The sequence below is a fragment of the Balaenoptera ricei genome, chromosome 6, assembly GCF_028023285.1.
Source record: "Balaenoptera ricei isolate mBalRic1 chromosome 6, mBalRic1.hap2, whole genome shotgun sequence".
NCBI lineage: Eukaryota > Metazoa > Chordata > Mammalia > Artiodactyla > Balaenopteridae > Balaenoptera > Balaenoptera ricei.
In genome coordinates, this window is record NC_082644.1 from 113,739,280 (window position 1) to 113,753,928 (window position 14,649).

Sequence of the window (14,649 nt, forward strand, 5' to 3'; positions counted from 1 at the left end):
CCTCAGAAGACTGTGCATGGGGCTTAGGGCAGAGGCTCCTTGCAGCCTCTGGGGAGTAGCAACGATCTGGGAAGACACTGACTGCACCCTCAAAACATGCCCCTTCCAGACCGCGAAGATGGAGGTGTTGAGGAGTAGCTGGGGAGAAGCTGCCGCCTGCCCCACTTCCTGCATCTCAGACAGGGAAGATGGACTTAGTCCCAAAGCCTGTGAGGAGTAGCTGAGTCCCATGCAGAAGCCAGCTCTGGCTGTGTCCCCTCACCCCCTCCCCATTTACCAACTGGCAACCCAGCCCGAGGACCCCAGCGTGAACCTGGTCAGGGCTTGGTCTCTCTCTGCGTTCTGGGAGCTAGTTAGCACCCGGCTGACATATCTTTGATATGGAATCATATACAGGAAGCAGCTTGACCCCTGAAGGCCCCTCTTAGCGTGGGATTGACACCAAGCATTGACTTTGCTTCAGGCTTATCCACAAATCTCAGCCAATTTTATTAAAGAGCTGCGTGTGGTGTGGAACATGCCAGGGAGACAACTTTATTTATAGATCTTGATCGGCAGAGAGGAGCCCACGCTTGATTCCGTTGGCGCCCTGGCCTCAGGTGGGAGGGGGTGATTGGCAGGTATGGCTCCTCACCATCCCCACCGCCCCCCACGGCTGCACGAAGAGACACAAACACATGTGCAGACAGACACATGGGCATTAACCCAGGACAGATGCATATACATTCACATAGGCAAACACACACACACACACACACACACACACACACACACACACACACAACCAGTCCCACATGGCTATGGACTGAATTGTGTCCCCCCTCAAATTCATATGTTAAAGTCTGAACCCCCAATGTGGCTATATTTGGACATAACACCTTTAGGGAGGTAATTAAGGTCAAATGAGGTCATAAGGATGGGGTCCTAATCTTATAGGACTGGTGCCCTTACAAGAAAAGGAAGAGACACCAGATCTCTCTCTCCCTCTCTCTCTCTCTCTGCATGTGCAGAGGAAAGGCCACGTGAGGACACAGTGAGAAGGTGGCCGTCTACAAGCCAGGAAGAGTGTTCTCACCAGAAACCAAATTTGCTAGCACCTCAATCACGGACTTCTAGCCTCCAGAATTGTGAGAAAATAAATGTCTGCTGTTGAATCCATTCAGCCCATGGAATTTTGTTATGGCAGCCCAAGCAGACTCAAAGACACATGGACACACCCATGCACAGAAACAAAGACACATGGAGACATCACTGCAGACGTGCACCCCCAGCCATATACCCATTCTCACACACACTGAGACACAGGTACACAGAGACATACTGACCTCGTTACACCCAGGCAGCATCTCCCCTAGTTCACCTCTAGCCCTAAGCAGACGCTCAGTGATAGGCTGGTGACCTAGGGAGGGAGAGAGGGCAAGCGGATGTAGATGTGAGTGTGCACTATGGGTACATAAACCTGCAGATGTGTGTATGTGGACTTTCATACCCTGCAGTCCCACAGACAGCGTGTATAGAGTTCTACAATCAATAATAATGATAAATAATGCCTCCAAGGCCGGCTCACCCTAAATAGATGCAGTTGGCACTTACTGAGTTGATTATGAGCCAGGCACTCTGCCAGATGTCTCACACACATCGGCTCATTTTTGCCTTCACAACTCTGAAAAGCACGGACATTCCACAGAGGGAACCGAGAGGCATCAGGAAAGGCACACGAGGTGACACAGCTGAAGACACCTGGCTGAGCCCAAGCCCCACCCTTAGCCACTGGCTGGGCCTTGCCTACTGCATGGGGCATTTGCGGTAATGCTGATAACTGTCACTAAGCGCCAAGCATCAGAAATCCTGGGCAGATGGGACTTCCCCGGTGGCACAGTGGTTAAGACTCCACGCTTCCAATGCAGGGGGCCCGGGTTCAATCCCTGGTCAGGGAACTAGATCCCACATGCATGCCGCAACTAAGAGTTCACATGCTACAACTAAGGAGTCCATGTGCCGCAACTAAGGAGCTGGCGAACCACAACTAAGGAGCCCTCGAGGCAACTAAGAAGCCTAACTACCACACCTAAGACCTGGTGCAACCAAATAAATAGATAAAATAAATAAATTAAAAAAAAAGAAATCCTGGCAGGCATTCCTCTCCCAACTTGCGGTCTTGTTGACACAGACCCTACACAAGCTGGGTTCCGGGCCTGGCTGCCTCAGCCGGGAAGGGAAGGGCAAAGAGACCCCCGTCAGCCATGCTGTCATCAAGCCCGCAAGTGGGAGAGGTCCTCTGGTCTCCTCATCGTTGATTTCAGGCTGCTGTGTGGCCATTAATGTGGACTAAATCCAGACATGAGCAGGAGACCCATCTGGGGGTTGTCACACAGGGTTTCTCTCTGGCTGCAGCAAGGTCAGGCTGAAGATGATTCGCCTCCAGAAGCCTCTCTCCGTGGAGACAAAGGGTTCTGAAGGGACACATGGATTGCTGCCCCATGTGTATGGTCAAGTCGATGGGCTTGTACTGAGCCCCGGGATAAGGCTCAGGGCCCACCCGCAGCCACTGACTCTGAGGAGCTCTGGGTAACAGGAGGATGTCACAGGGCTGACAGCTGTCCCCTCACACAGTGGAACCCCCGAGGGGGGCTGTGCAGGACCACAGGACCACAGGTCAAGAAGGGAGGTTAGATGCTGGGCTGTGGGACCAGGACTGGGAAAAGTGGCCTCTGTGCTCCAAGCTGTGTGGCCTGAGGGAGCCTCCGACTCCTCATTTTAATCTGGAGGTGGCAGTAAGGGCAGAGAGCCTGGAATCTGCTTAAGCAAGACTCCAGGCCTTGCATGAAAGGGCGGTGCTGGTCTGGGTAGGAAACTGAGGCAGGCAACTAGCAGTCAGGACAGGGCAGCAGGGAAGGGCTCCAAGCTACAGGGCTCATGCAGGAAGCAGGACCGACCTGGGGGCAGGGCTTCTTCCCCCCGCTGGTGAGGTGGCCGGCCTGGGCAAGGCTGCTGGGGAGCATCAGAGAAGGGCCTGAGGCAGGCAGGGGTGACAGGGTTCATCCGACCTTCACCCCGATGGCGGCAGGGCCACCAGCAAAGATGGAGTTGCCAGCATGGCTGAGAGGGGGTGATTAAGAGCATGGGCAGGGGGAAATCGGAGGGGACTGCTTAATGGACTTGGGGTTTTATTCTGGGGTGATGACATGTTTGGGAACTAGATAAAGTTGGTGGTTGTACAGCACTGTGAATGTACTAAATGCCACTGGACTGTATACTTTTAAGTGGTTGATTTTATGTTATGTGGATTTCACTTATATTCAAAGAGAGGGAAAGAGAAACTTAGAGAAAGAATGGGCATTTTGTTTTATGTACCTACCCTTGAATCCCAGATGTCACTCACTAGGTGGGTGACCTTGGAAACATTTTTATAACCTCTCTGAGTTTCACTGTTCCTGTCTGTAAAATAGGATAATAGTAGTACTTACCTAACAAATTGTTCTGGATAAAATGATGAGATGGATTTAAGAGTACCTCAAACATAATAGAAACTCTATCAGTTTGTAAAATAAGCCAGAGGACTTTCTGGATCGGCCTTATAGCCACCTACCATCCCAAACCTGACACAGAATAGAAAGGCAAATTCCATCAGTGCTTGGGACCAGGGCTCCTGTTCAAAAATCTGCCAGCCCACGGGCAAGATTTCCACTAGCCAATACAAGGAATCCTCCCCTTCCCCCTGTATCATTCTCCCATCTCCAAAATTAAGACCTCCCTGAAGTACATTTCCCAGCAGTGAAGTGCTGCTGGGTGCTACCGACCGATGTGGGGTTGAGAGGCTCTTGAGGAAACAGAACAGAGGGAGAGGAGAGGAGAGGTGCATTCTGGGGATTGTAGTTGTTCGTTAATTATTTCCTGCAAGGAAGGAACTACAGAGGTTCAGAGTACCCAGGAATACACTGTACTCCTCATGACCTGGCAGCTCCACCAGCAGAGTCCTTCTCAAGTCACAACATCCACACTAGATAATGAAATTAAGAAAGAGGAATCCATCAGAATGATACCCATTCACAGGCACCAGCCTTCCTGTGTGAGATCTGCCAGGAAGCAAGGAGATGCCTCCAGCTTGTTTGTTCACGGTAAAGTCAACAGTAAACATGAGGAACCAAGGAAAGTGGGGGCCGCACTGGGTTATAAAAGGGCTCTGCACTGTGACATGTGGAGTCTGTATGGGAAGCACCCATTTTAAGAGAAATTTTACCATACGAAGCAAAAGTAAATTTTAGAAAGTATTTGCTTTGCTCTCTCAAAAAAAAAAAAAAAAAGTGAGGAAAAACATGAACATTACAAAAACAGAAGATAAGACCAAGGATGGAGTTGAGAAGGAATCTAACAATGAGGTTAGCAGAAATAAAAGTAGAGTAGCATCAGATCTAGAAATATTGTAAAAGGAAATAAAAATAAAATCACATAGTTAAAATCAACATTAGAAATAGTGATTTAAAAAAAAAACAACACTGAAGAAAATGGAATCTATGTTGTAGAGGAAAACCTGAGAAGCTTTTCTGAAAGCCAGGGAAAGGAAAACAGTTTTTTAAAAATGATTGATAGAAATGACAGAGAAGAGAGACCTAATTAAACAATAATCAATAATTACTTAATAGGTATTGCTGAATTAATTGATATTCTTGAATAAGTGAGAAGAAAATGAACCAGAAGTAATATTAAAGGTATAATGGAAGAAAACTTTTCAAAAATGAAGAAATTAGTAAACTCACAGATTAAAATGCACAAATTAGTTTTTAGATATAATACACGTAGACATGTTCCATGTTTTTTATTATAAGAATAGAACCCCACAGGGATATAGGCAGATAAAAAAGTTGTCTCTGAGGAACCAAAATTAGACTTGCTCAGACTGGTCCAAAATGCTAAAGACAGAACAATGAAGCAAAACCTATAGAGTTATGAAGAAAAGATTTTGTGGCAAAGGATTTTACACCTGTGTTTTCCAGCATGAAAGCAGCTGATGTGCTTTCACAGATAGGAAAAGACCTGGCAAGTCTATACCCCTAGGCTCATCCTGAAAAAAATACTTCAAGAAGATTTCCAGCTCAGTTCTTCCTAAACTTTTTCCTGTGATGGTACAAAAATAAGGTGATAATATTTGTACCATGCACTGGTTTAAGAAGGTTTGCACTCACTGAGATTGAAAGGAATGAGATTTGGGCTTTGGGAAGATCATTCTGGATGTGAGAGTAGAAAGGATGGGGGAACAAGTCTGGAAGCACAGAGCAGTTAGGCAGACGTCTTAGTAAAGCAGGTGAGCAGCTGTGAAGTGGGAGGAAAACCAGGAGAGTGTGCTGTCCTGGAGCCAAGTGAAGAACATGTTTCCAAGGGGATGAACAACTGTGCTGAACCCTGCTGAGAGGCCAGGGAAAGTGAGGACCAAGAACTGACCCCCAGAATTAGCAGCATGGAGGTCACTGATGGCTTGTATGTGAGTGGTTTCCAAGGAATGGTGGGTTTAGGAGAGACTGGGAGGGGAAAAGCAGAGAAAATGGGTATAGATAATACTTTTGGGCATTTTGCTGCAAAAGGGAGTTGAGAAATAGGGCAGTAGCTGGGGTGGGGGATGGAATCAATAGTTGTTTTTGTAAGATGGGAGAAATGTCAGCATGTTCATGGGATGATGGGAATGATCGACTGGGAGGGAAATTTGGTGATGTAAGAGAGAGGGGGGAGAATTATTGGGCAATTCCCTTGAGTAACATGAAGGGTAGAATCTAATGCTCAAGTGGAGGGTTGGAGAGTTGATTTAGAGCGATGGCAAGGAAGCCAGAGGGTAGATGGGTATATATTCTGGGAGGTGGGTAGATGTGATGGTGTGTTCTGAGAGAGAGAGGATGGCAGATGAGGTGTTAGAGGGATGTGGAAATTGGAGAAGGTTTGAAAGGGTCTAGGAGGTGGGAAAAGGAATGGACTGGGGGAAATATAGTATAGTTGCTGGGCCACATCCAGGACCATTGCAACTCATAATTGTAAAGTGAGAGCAGTAGTCATCGTGGTGTGTTTTTCTCCAGTTACATCGAGCTGATTGGAAGCAGCAAAGGCATTGGGTTTAACAATGATTGTTAGTCTCTGTGGGGTCTATGGATAGTTGGAGATGAGGCACTAGAAGGAATGTGCTGCAGAGACAGAATTGATGTTCAGAGAGTGAGGTTCATGAAATGGAGATTACAGATGGGCTACTGGTAATGAAAAGTCTGGAGTATGACCATAGGGTAGAGTGGCTGAGGTAGGGTGGAGGCGATCACAGGAGGAAAAGAACTTGGACACTGAGAGCCCAGTCGTTAGAAGGATTATCTTTGGGCATATGGAAACCATCAAGAATAAGACATAAGTAATGCTGAAGAGAGTCACGGTAAGCCTGGAGCTAAGATCAATGAGAAATGAGGAGTGACACAGCGTCAGTAGATTGCAGCAACAATCAGAGGCAGAGGGTAGATTAGTGTTGTGTTGACTTGAGATCCAAAGCAGGGTTTTTTCAGGGATGGGAGAGCGAGGGAGATTGATTATGGCCCCAGTTTTTTCCACTTTCCAGTGCCTATGTTCATTGCAGTGTGACTTTGCAGAAACTCCTATCAAGAGGACAAGTCTGTTTTCCACCCCTTGAGTCTGGGCTGGGCCTTTTGACTTGCTTTGGTCAACAGAATGCAGCAAAAACAATGGTGCACCAGTTGCTCAAGAGGCCTAGCAATTCCCACTCTCCCTCAGAACCCTGTCCAGCTGTCACATGAACAAACAGGGGCTTGTCTGCTAGAGGCTGAGAGACCACATGAGGCAAAACCCAGTCATCCCAGCTGGGGCCATCCAAGATCAGCCTATAGCCCTGATCCGCAGAGCTGCCTACCCAACCCACGGCTGACCAGAGACAATTCAGTGAGTCCAGCTAAGACTAGAAGAACCATCCAGCAGATGGTTGTTAAAGTTCACTTTGGATTGTTAAAATTCACTTTGACTTTTATGTCTCTATCACTGTTCAAAAGAAGACCTTTTGAATATTCTTTTTCACATGGCCAGGTACTTTGGATGTACTGCCCATTCTCTGTGGGAACAGCTGCTCTCAAGCCTCTCTTGTGTCCTGGACCCTGAGGCTTCCTCCTTCCTTCTTTACTTCCTCTATTTCATAAGGTCCATCCCATCCTTCGGTAATTTCCTGAAAATTGTGTATGGGAAGACTTTACTTTTCTGAACACGTTTTATTCCTCTCTCAACTGGTTACTATTTGGGCTGCATATAGACTTCTGGATTAAAAATCATTTCCTCTCAGAACTATGATGACATTTCCTCTGTTGTCGTCTGGTTTCACTGTTACTGTTGAGAACTTTGATGCCATTCTTTGTGTGTGGTTGGTTTCTGGATTGATTTCGGGGGGTTTAATGCTGTAAAATTTCACAAGGATGGGTCTGATGGTGGGGCTTTTTCATTCACTGCTCTCCGTCTTTAGTGGACCTTTCAGTTTGTAAACTCCTCTATTGTTTTCTTGGTAATTTCCTCCCTGCTGTGTGCTCTGTTTTCCTTTTTTGGAACCCCTGTTAGTGAGATGTTAAATTTCCTCAATTGATCCTCTAAGTTTTTAACCTTTTCCCCCTCTTTTTTTCATTTCTGCCCCTTTGAGGAAATGAGCACCTACCTGGGAGATTTCTTCCATTTTATGTTTGAATTCGTCTATTTAATTTTTAAATTTCTTTTAGCACGTATGGCAGAAGTCTGTCTTTTCCTTTTTTCTCTTATGTAGCGTGCAGTTCCTGGTTGCATATCTTCTCTCATCCCTCCGAGGAGTTTAATTATTGCTTTTCAGGTTTTCTTCTGCTCCCTGCATTGTCTCTGGTCCCTTTGCTTCTGTTGGTTTGAGCCTCTGTATTGCACCTTGAGGACTGTCCACCATATTAAATACCAGAAGGCGATGTGTGGTGAGCTTTTTCATCTTCTTTCATATTTAAGAGTAGGGATTGAAAAAGCAATTTAGAAGCCCTGTGTGCATAGGTGGGGTCTGCCGACTGGTGGGCTTCACCAGGCGGTGAGCAGCTGGGGCTGTGGCCATTTCACTGGGGACTCCCAAATGTTAGTATCCATAAGTCTTTTCTCTAGGATCTTACATTTCTCAAAAACAAAAAAAATGAACCAAAACAAAAACAAGCTCAAAAATCCTCCATGTCTCCTCCTGGGGACAGACTCCTGGCTGCTGGAGATTTTGGAGGTAAGTGGCACAAGGGCCTGGGTAGGGATGGAGGCTCACCATTTAGCATGCAGGCTTTGGTTTCATTCCGTTTTCAGCATAGGGCCTCTCTCTCACCTTCCTCTTGGCCAGGGTCCCTGGGTCTGAGCTTTTCTGGTTTGTCCATAGAACAAACATCTAGTCTCCTGCTGGGTAGGGGAGGGATACTTGCTGTGTGGGTTGGAAAAATAGGCCAGGAAGGGGATGGGAGATCTAACCGCTCCTTCTACAGACTCTCAACCAAATCCACCCGACACAGTCAAGCCTCAGGGCCTTTGCACTTGCTGTTCCCTCTGATGGAAGCATTCTTTCCTCAGCTTTCTGAATGACTCACTCCCTTTCTTCCTACAAGTCTTTACTCACATGTAACCTTCTCAGGGAGGTCTCCTGGTCACTCTCTCTAAAACTGCACCCCTCCCCATGTAATATTCCCATCATTTTCTCTCCCTCATTTTTTTTCCTGAGCTCTTATCACTGTCTAATATCCCGTTTCGCTGATTCATGGTCTATCTCCCCAAATAGAATGTAGGCTCCATGAAAGCGGAAATCTAGTATACCAGACCCCCAACATTTGTTGAATGAGTGCCTGAACAAACCCTCCTGCTTCAGCCCTACACCTCAGCTCTGTCTTCCTTGAAGGCTGATACCCCTAGTCACTGCATCTTTCTGGGGGTGCCATGCTGTGCTTTGGGGAGCTCTTTGTTGGCATCCTCTCTGCTGACTCATGATGTTCATCTTTTCCAGCTTTTCTAACTCCTCATCTTCACTCCATTTCCCAAAAGTGTACTTACATCTCTCATCTTCTCTTACATTTACTTTGTCCTCGTGGCTTATGTCATTTTCATTTCTTTTATTATAGTGGGGTTTCAGGAGGAAGTAGAAATAAAAAATTTTTTTTCAACCTACCACATTTAGCCAGAAGTCCCAACATAATATTTTGGGAACAACTCTTAAACAATTTTTTTTTTTTTAATTTATTTATTTGGCTGTGTTGGGTCTTCGTTTCTGTGCGAGGGCTTTCTCTAGTTGTGGCGAGCGGGGGCAACTCTTCATCGCGGTGCGCAGGCCTCTCACTGTCGCGGCCTCTCTTGTTGCGGAGCACAGGCTCCAGACGCGCAGGCTCAGTAGTTGTGGCTCACAGGCTCAGTTGCTCTGCGGCATGTGGGATCTTCCCAGACCAGGGCTCGAACCCGTGTCCCCTGCATTGGCAGACAGATTCTCAACCACTGCGCCACCAGGGAAGCCCCCGGGAACAACTCTTTACCCTTGATTGTATAGGGTATTTGTCCATCTGTGTGTGTGTGTGTGTGTGTGTGTGTGTGTGTGTGTGTGTGTGTGTTTTCTCACTGTAATTGGCTGGCTGTGTGGGATTTTGCCATATAGACAGACCGTAACTTATTATACTAATTACCAACACTGGACTATTAAAGTTGTTTCTAATTTTTTGTTATGATAAAACACTACAATTCACATTGTTATATCTTCTCCTATCTGTGTGATTATTTAAATTCTAAAAACTAGATTTTCAGAGGCCAAGAGGCATGCATATTTTTAAGCATATTGCTGAATTAGCCTGCCAAAAAGTATTCCAATTTACACTCCTCCCAGCAACAATTGTTTGGGAAAGCCTGTTTCAACATGCGTACACCAGCAGTAGGTATTGTTATTTTACATCTTTAACAATGCGATAGGTGAAAATTTATATCTCGCTGTTATTGTCATTTGTATTTTCCTTAATTACTAGTGAGGTTGAGCATCTTTTCATATTTATTAGCCTTTTATATTTCTTCATCTGCTCATGACATATTGCAAAAGATAAAAGCAGGTTACAAAACATTATATATAATATGATCTTAAGTTTGTAAAAAAAAAATTATCTGTGCATAGAAAAATAAGACTGGCAGAAAATAAGACAAATATGGACTATGCTGATGTCTGAGCAGCAGATAGACTGAGTCTTTCTTTTTTGAATTTTTGTTATTTTCCAAATTTTACGCAACGAACGTGCATTATCTGTGCACCAAAAAATGTGATTTTAAAAAGTAACATCTATAATAATAATATTAAAATAGCCCAAAGTTTTAAGAATAGAGTTGGGTAGCCACAGCAGACCATGGGATCATTAAAAAAGCACACTCTGACCAAAGCCCAAGGACGTCAAAGATTGGCTTCCTTACTAGTGCAGAAAACCCATGTGTGATATATTCTGCCTTCCAGAAAGGGCAAAGGTGGGTTCTGGGGGTGGGGCAGCCGGCTCCGGATGTGGCCGGTGGGTACCAGGCGCTCACAGGCATCAGTGGGTAATTACATCTCCTTTTAACGCATGCAAATTGTATCAGTATTATTTATATATTCAAAGCCACGGATGAATAATATATGCATTTATGCAGAGGTAATTGCCTTAGCCAGGTTCTTCCTGGGATTTTTATTGTCTCCCCAGATACTGAATATTCAGCTCCCCTCTCCGACCGAGGAGCCGGGCGGGGGGGGGGGGGGGTGCAGGGATAATGTCCAAGGAAGGGGAGGAGCCTGAGCAGGGGAAGGAGGCCCTGAATTGGTAGTGGTGGGCAGTGAGGGCTGGGGGCTAGGGCGCCGGACTTGCAACTCTAGCTGATTCCTCTGTGGCACATTTGGGGGTGGGGACACTGGGGCTCAGGTTCAGGGCTTGGCTCTGAATCCCTGAACCTGGCCCAAGGCTGACACTCAGCTTCTTTCTTCGGTACAAACTGTCAGTCCTGCACGTGCCTCAGTTAAACCTGGACGTTCAGCCTCATCCATGTACCACATAAAAGACCTCCACCTCCTTTGTCCCCCGACAGCCTTATTTTTGAACCTCTAACCTTGTCATGGGCCTTTTTTCAACTTACTCTAGCCAGACTCCAGGCTTTGGCTATGACTGTGGTGGGCTTCTGGTCTCTGTTGGGGAATCCTAGGTAAACACTGCCACCCCCCTCGTCTTGTCCAGCCTTCTCTCTTTGGTGCAGTGGCCCACTCCCCATCTCTGGCCATTCCTTGAGGGGTTACAAGGGGAACAAGGAGGCATCTTTCTAGATGTCTTCATGCAGCAGTGGAAATCACAGATTGCAGTGGGTGAAGGACACAGCAGGGTGCCAGGATCCACCATTGGGGGAGCAGACCCCATGGAGGTGGGCATCACCCTTTGGCACCTTGTCTATGCATCTCAAGGCTTAAAAGGTGCCCCTTTGTGAGAATGAACTCAGGGACAGCATCTGCACCCCCTGCTGCACCCCACACGTACCCCTGACCAGGAGGTGAGCCCAAAAGGGTATCCTATGTAGACTATTTTAAGAAAACTGACAGAGAAAGGAAGTTGGGAACTTTAATGGAAAGAGAAATATGCTCAAAGGAAACATTTTTAAGACAGTACAGACTGGAGCATAATGTTTAATGCTGGGACACACCAGTGAGCAGAGAGGGTGGATGGGGACACCAGGAAAGGAGGGACGTTCGTGGAATGAGGCCTCGAGAAGGTGAGATGGACTAGGGTCCAGGTCACAGGTGGAGGCACCACCCTGGCAGGAGGGATACAGGGAGGAGCAGGTAAGGGCGAGAGATCGTGCGGGTTTGATAGATGGAAGCTGGGGGGAACCGACCCGAGGGAGACAGGATGGATTCCTGGAGTGAGTGGAGGGGCGAGGGAGGAGGAGGCTTGAGGACATAGTTAAAAGTTGGACTAAGCACTGAGGGAGTGGGCGAGGAGTCCAACATTCTCTCTCGGACCCACTCTTACTGGGCTTTCACTCTGCCATGTCCCCAAAGCAGCTTTGTCAGGGTCGCCTGGGACCTCCATGTTGCCCAGTCCAAGGCCGGTTCTCCACTCTCTCAGACATTCTTGCCAGCATCTGACCGTCTTCACTTGGCTTCCAAGATGCTCTTGGTTCTTCTCTCTCTCTGGCCACTCCTCCTAGGTCTCCGTTGCTGATTCCTCCTCTTCTCACCCTAAAACATTTGCGTGGTCCAGGTTCAGGACTCAGATACCTTCTCTAGGGACACTCATTCTTCAAGTGACCTTCTGGCCTTACAGCTTGAAATCCCACCACACGCATGATGCCCGGAATGCAGCCCAGTCCTGACCCCCCCCTGCACTCCGGGCTCACGTAGCCGACCGTCAGCTCTACATGATTGCATATCGGGCACCACAAAACTAACATCCTCAACCACGGGCCTGACTTGGCCTCCCTGAACCCGCTCTTCCCCCGTCTCCCCGTGTGATACATGGCAACTTCATTGTACCAGTTGCTCAGGCTGAAACCCTTGGACTCCTTCCTGACGCCTCCCTCTTTCTCTCCACCCACATGCAATCCACAAGGAAACTTGTCGGCAGTACTTTCAAAATATACCCCAAACCGGACCACTTTTGACCACCTGCACGGCCTCCATCCTGGGGCGAGCGCACAGCATCTCTACCTGGATGACTGCAGTGGCTTCCTAACCTGTCTCTCTGCTTCCATCGGGCTCCTCCAGACAGTTCACTCAGCAGCCAGAGGCGTCCTTTCAAAACAAAGATCAGAAAATGTCACTTCTTGGCTCCATGCCCTCCTCCAGGGGCCCCACCGCAGAGTCGGGCCCCGGCCTGGAAAGCCCTGCGCGATCTGCTCCCCACGCCCCTCCCTGCCCACGTCGCTAACATCGCCCCCGACACGGCTCCCTGCTCACTCTGTCCAGCCTCCCTGGCTGTCACTGCTTAGGGCTGGCCTGGGGCCCTGCTTTGGGTTGTGGGTGGCAGCTGTTGTAATTCAATCATCTTAAAACTCATTTGAGGGGATGTGGAAACCCACCTGCCAGCACCACATCAGGAGAGGCCTGGATACGGCCAACTGCACAGCCAGGTCACGCTCCCACCGGGCCAGCGTCTGCGCCACGATGCTCAGGCCGTGGAGGAGTGGAGCAGCCACTGGGGACGCTGCAGATGGCAGAGGGGTTGTCATTAGCCAGAGAGCAGCAGGGTCCAGGCCCTGGCGCGGGGAAAACGATGGAGGAGGGGCTGCCTCACTGGAGAGGGTGTATTTTTTAAATTTTTATCATAAAAAGTGGCAAACATTCAAAATTGCAAAGTATGATGAACACTCTGTACTGATCACCCAGTTTCGATAGTTATCAACTCATGACCAGTTTTGTTTCATCTATGTTACCATTCACTCCCCCTCACATATTTTGAAGCAAATCCCAGACATAATAACATTTTAATTTTAAGTATCTTAATGACATACTGGGTTTCAATTTCATCCAGAGCTGCCCCCTTGGACTAGGCAATGACTCTTGTTTCTTTACTCCCAGAACCAGCGTGGGCTCTAAGCTTCAGGCTCTGGGCTCCAAGTCCAGGCATCAGGCTGGGTTTGGGGTTCTGGGCCCTTGGACACCCCAGCCTTCACCCTCTGGGCTGGGTTTCCAATAAAGGGCAATGTCTCATGTGGAATGCTAATCATTCAGGAAATGATGCTGGCAAAGAGGGCAGCTGAGGGTGACTGCTCATGGACGGGGACTTTCCAAATGCCACACCTGGAGCTTGGGCCAAACTAGCTGGGTAGGGCACAGAAGCCAGGGGTGGGGGGCCAGGTGGCCTCCTGAGACCCTTTCCGAAGTGACTTACAGAAAAACTCAGATCCCAGTCAAAATCCCAACAGGCTTTCTAGTAGAAACTGACAAATGGATTAGAAAATATTTATGGAAAAGCAAAGGAACTACAAGAGTCAAAACAATCTTGTAAAAGGAAAAAAAGTTGGAAGATTTATTATACCTGATTTTAAAACTAACTATGAAGGTTTAGTAATCAAGACACTGAGATCTGGCAAAGGATAGATTAAATGGATCAACAGAACCAGAGTCCAGAAACAGACCCACACCTATAGAGTCAATTGATTTTTTTTTTTTTGACAAAGGCAGCAAGGCTATTCAGTGCGAATAGGAAAAGTCTTTTCAACAAATAGCGCTGAAACAACTGGACAAATGTATAGGGAAAAAACCCTCAACCCCTACCTCATATCACACACAAAGATTAATTCAAGATAGATCATAAAAGCGTACAACTATAAAGAAAATATAGGGAAAATACATTTACAACTTTAGGGTAGGCAAAGATTTATTAGAGAAGACACAAAAAACATGAACTATAAAAGAAAAAGTTGATAAATTGGATATTATCAAAGTTAAAAACTTATCAAGAGACGCTGATAAGAAGATGAAAAGGCAAAGCAGATTGGGAGAAAATATTAACAATACATATGTCTAGCAGAGGACTTGTATCCTTAATATATAAATGTCCTACAAATCAATAATAAAAAAAAACCTAAATAAAATTGAGCAAAATATTTAAACACTTCACAAAAGAAAATATATAAATGGCCAATAATCACATGAAAATGTGATCA

The 14,649-nt window shown here is 46.9% G+C and overlaps 1 long non-coding RNA gene across 2 annotated transcripts; it reads right to left on the bottom strand.

The window, feature by feature from the left end:
• Window positions 1-11,676: 11,676 nt before the first annotated feature.
• Window positions 11,677-13,148, bottom strand: LOC132367972 (uncharacterized). Of its 2 annotated transcripts, none has more exons than XR_009503895.1 (3): window positions 13,060-13,148; window positions 12,715-12,772; window positions 11,677-12,220 (listed from the first exon to the last, which is right to left on the bottom strand). It is a non-coding gene; the product is annotated as an uncharacterized LOC132367972 (long non-coding RNA). The 2 variants fall into 2 exon arrangements; XR_009503896.1 differs by having other exon boundaries at window positions 12,689-12,772.
• Between the last annotated feature and the right edge of the window lie 1,501 nt (window positions 13,149-14,649).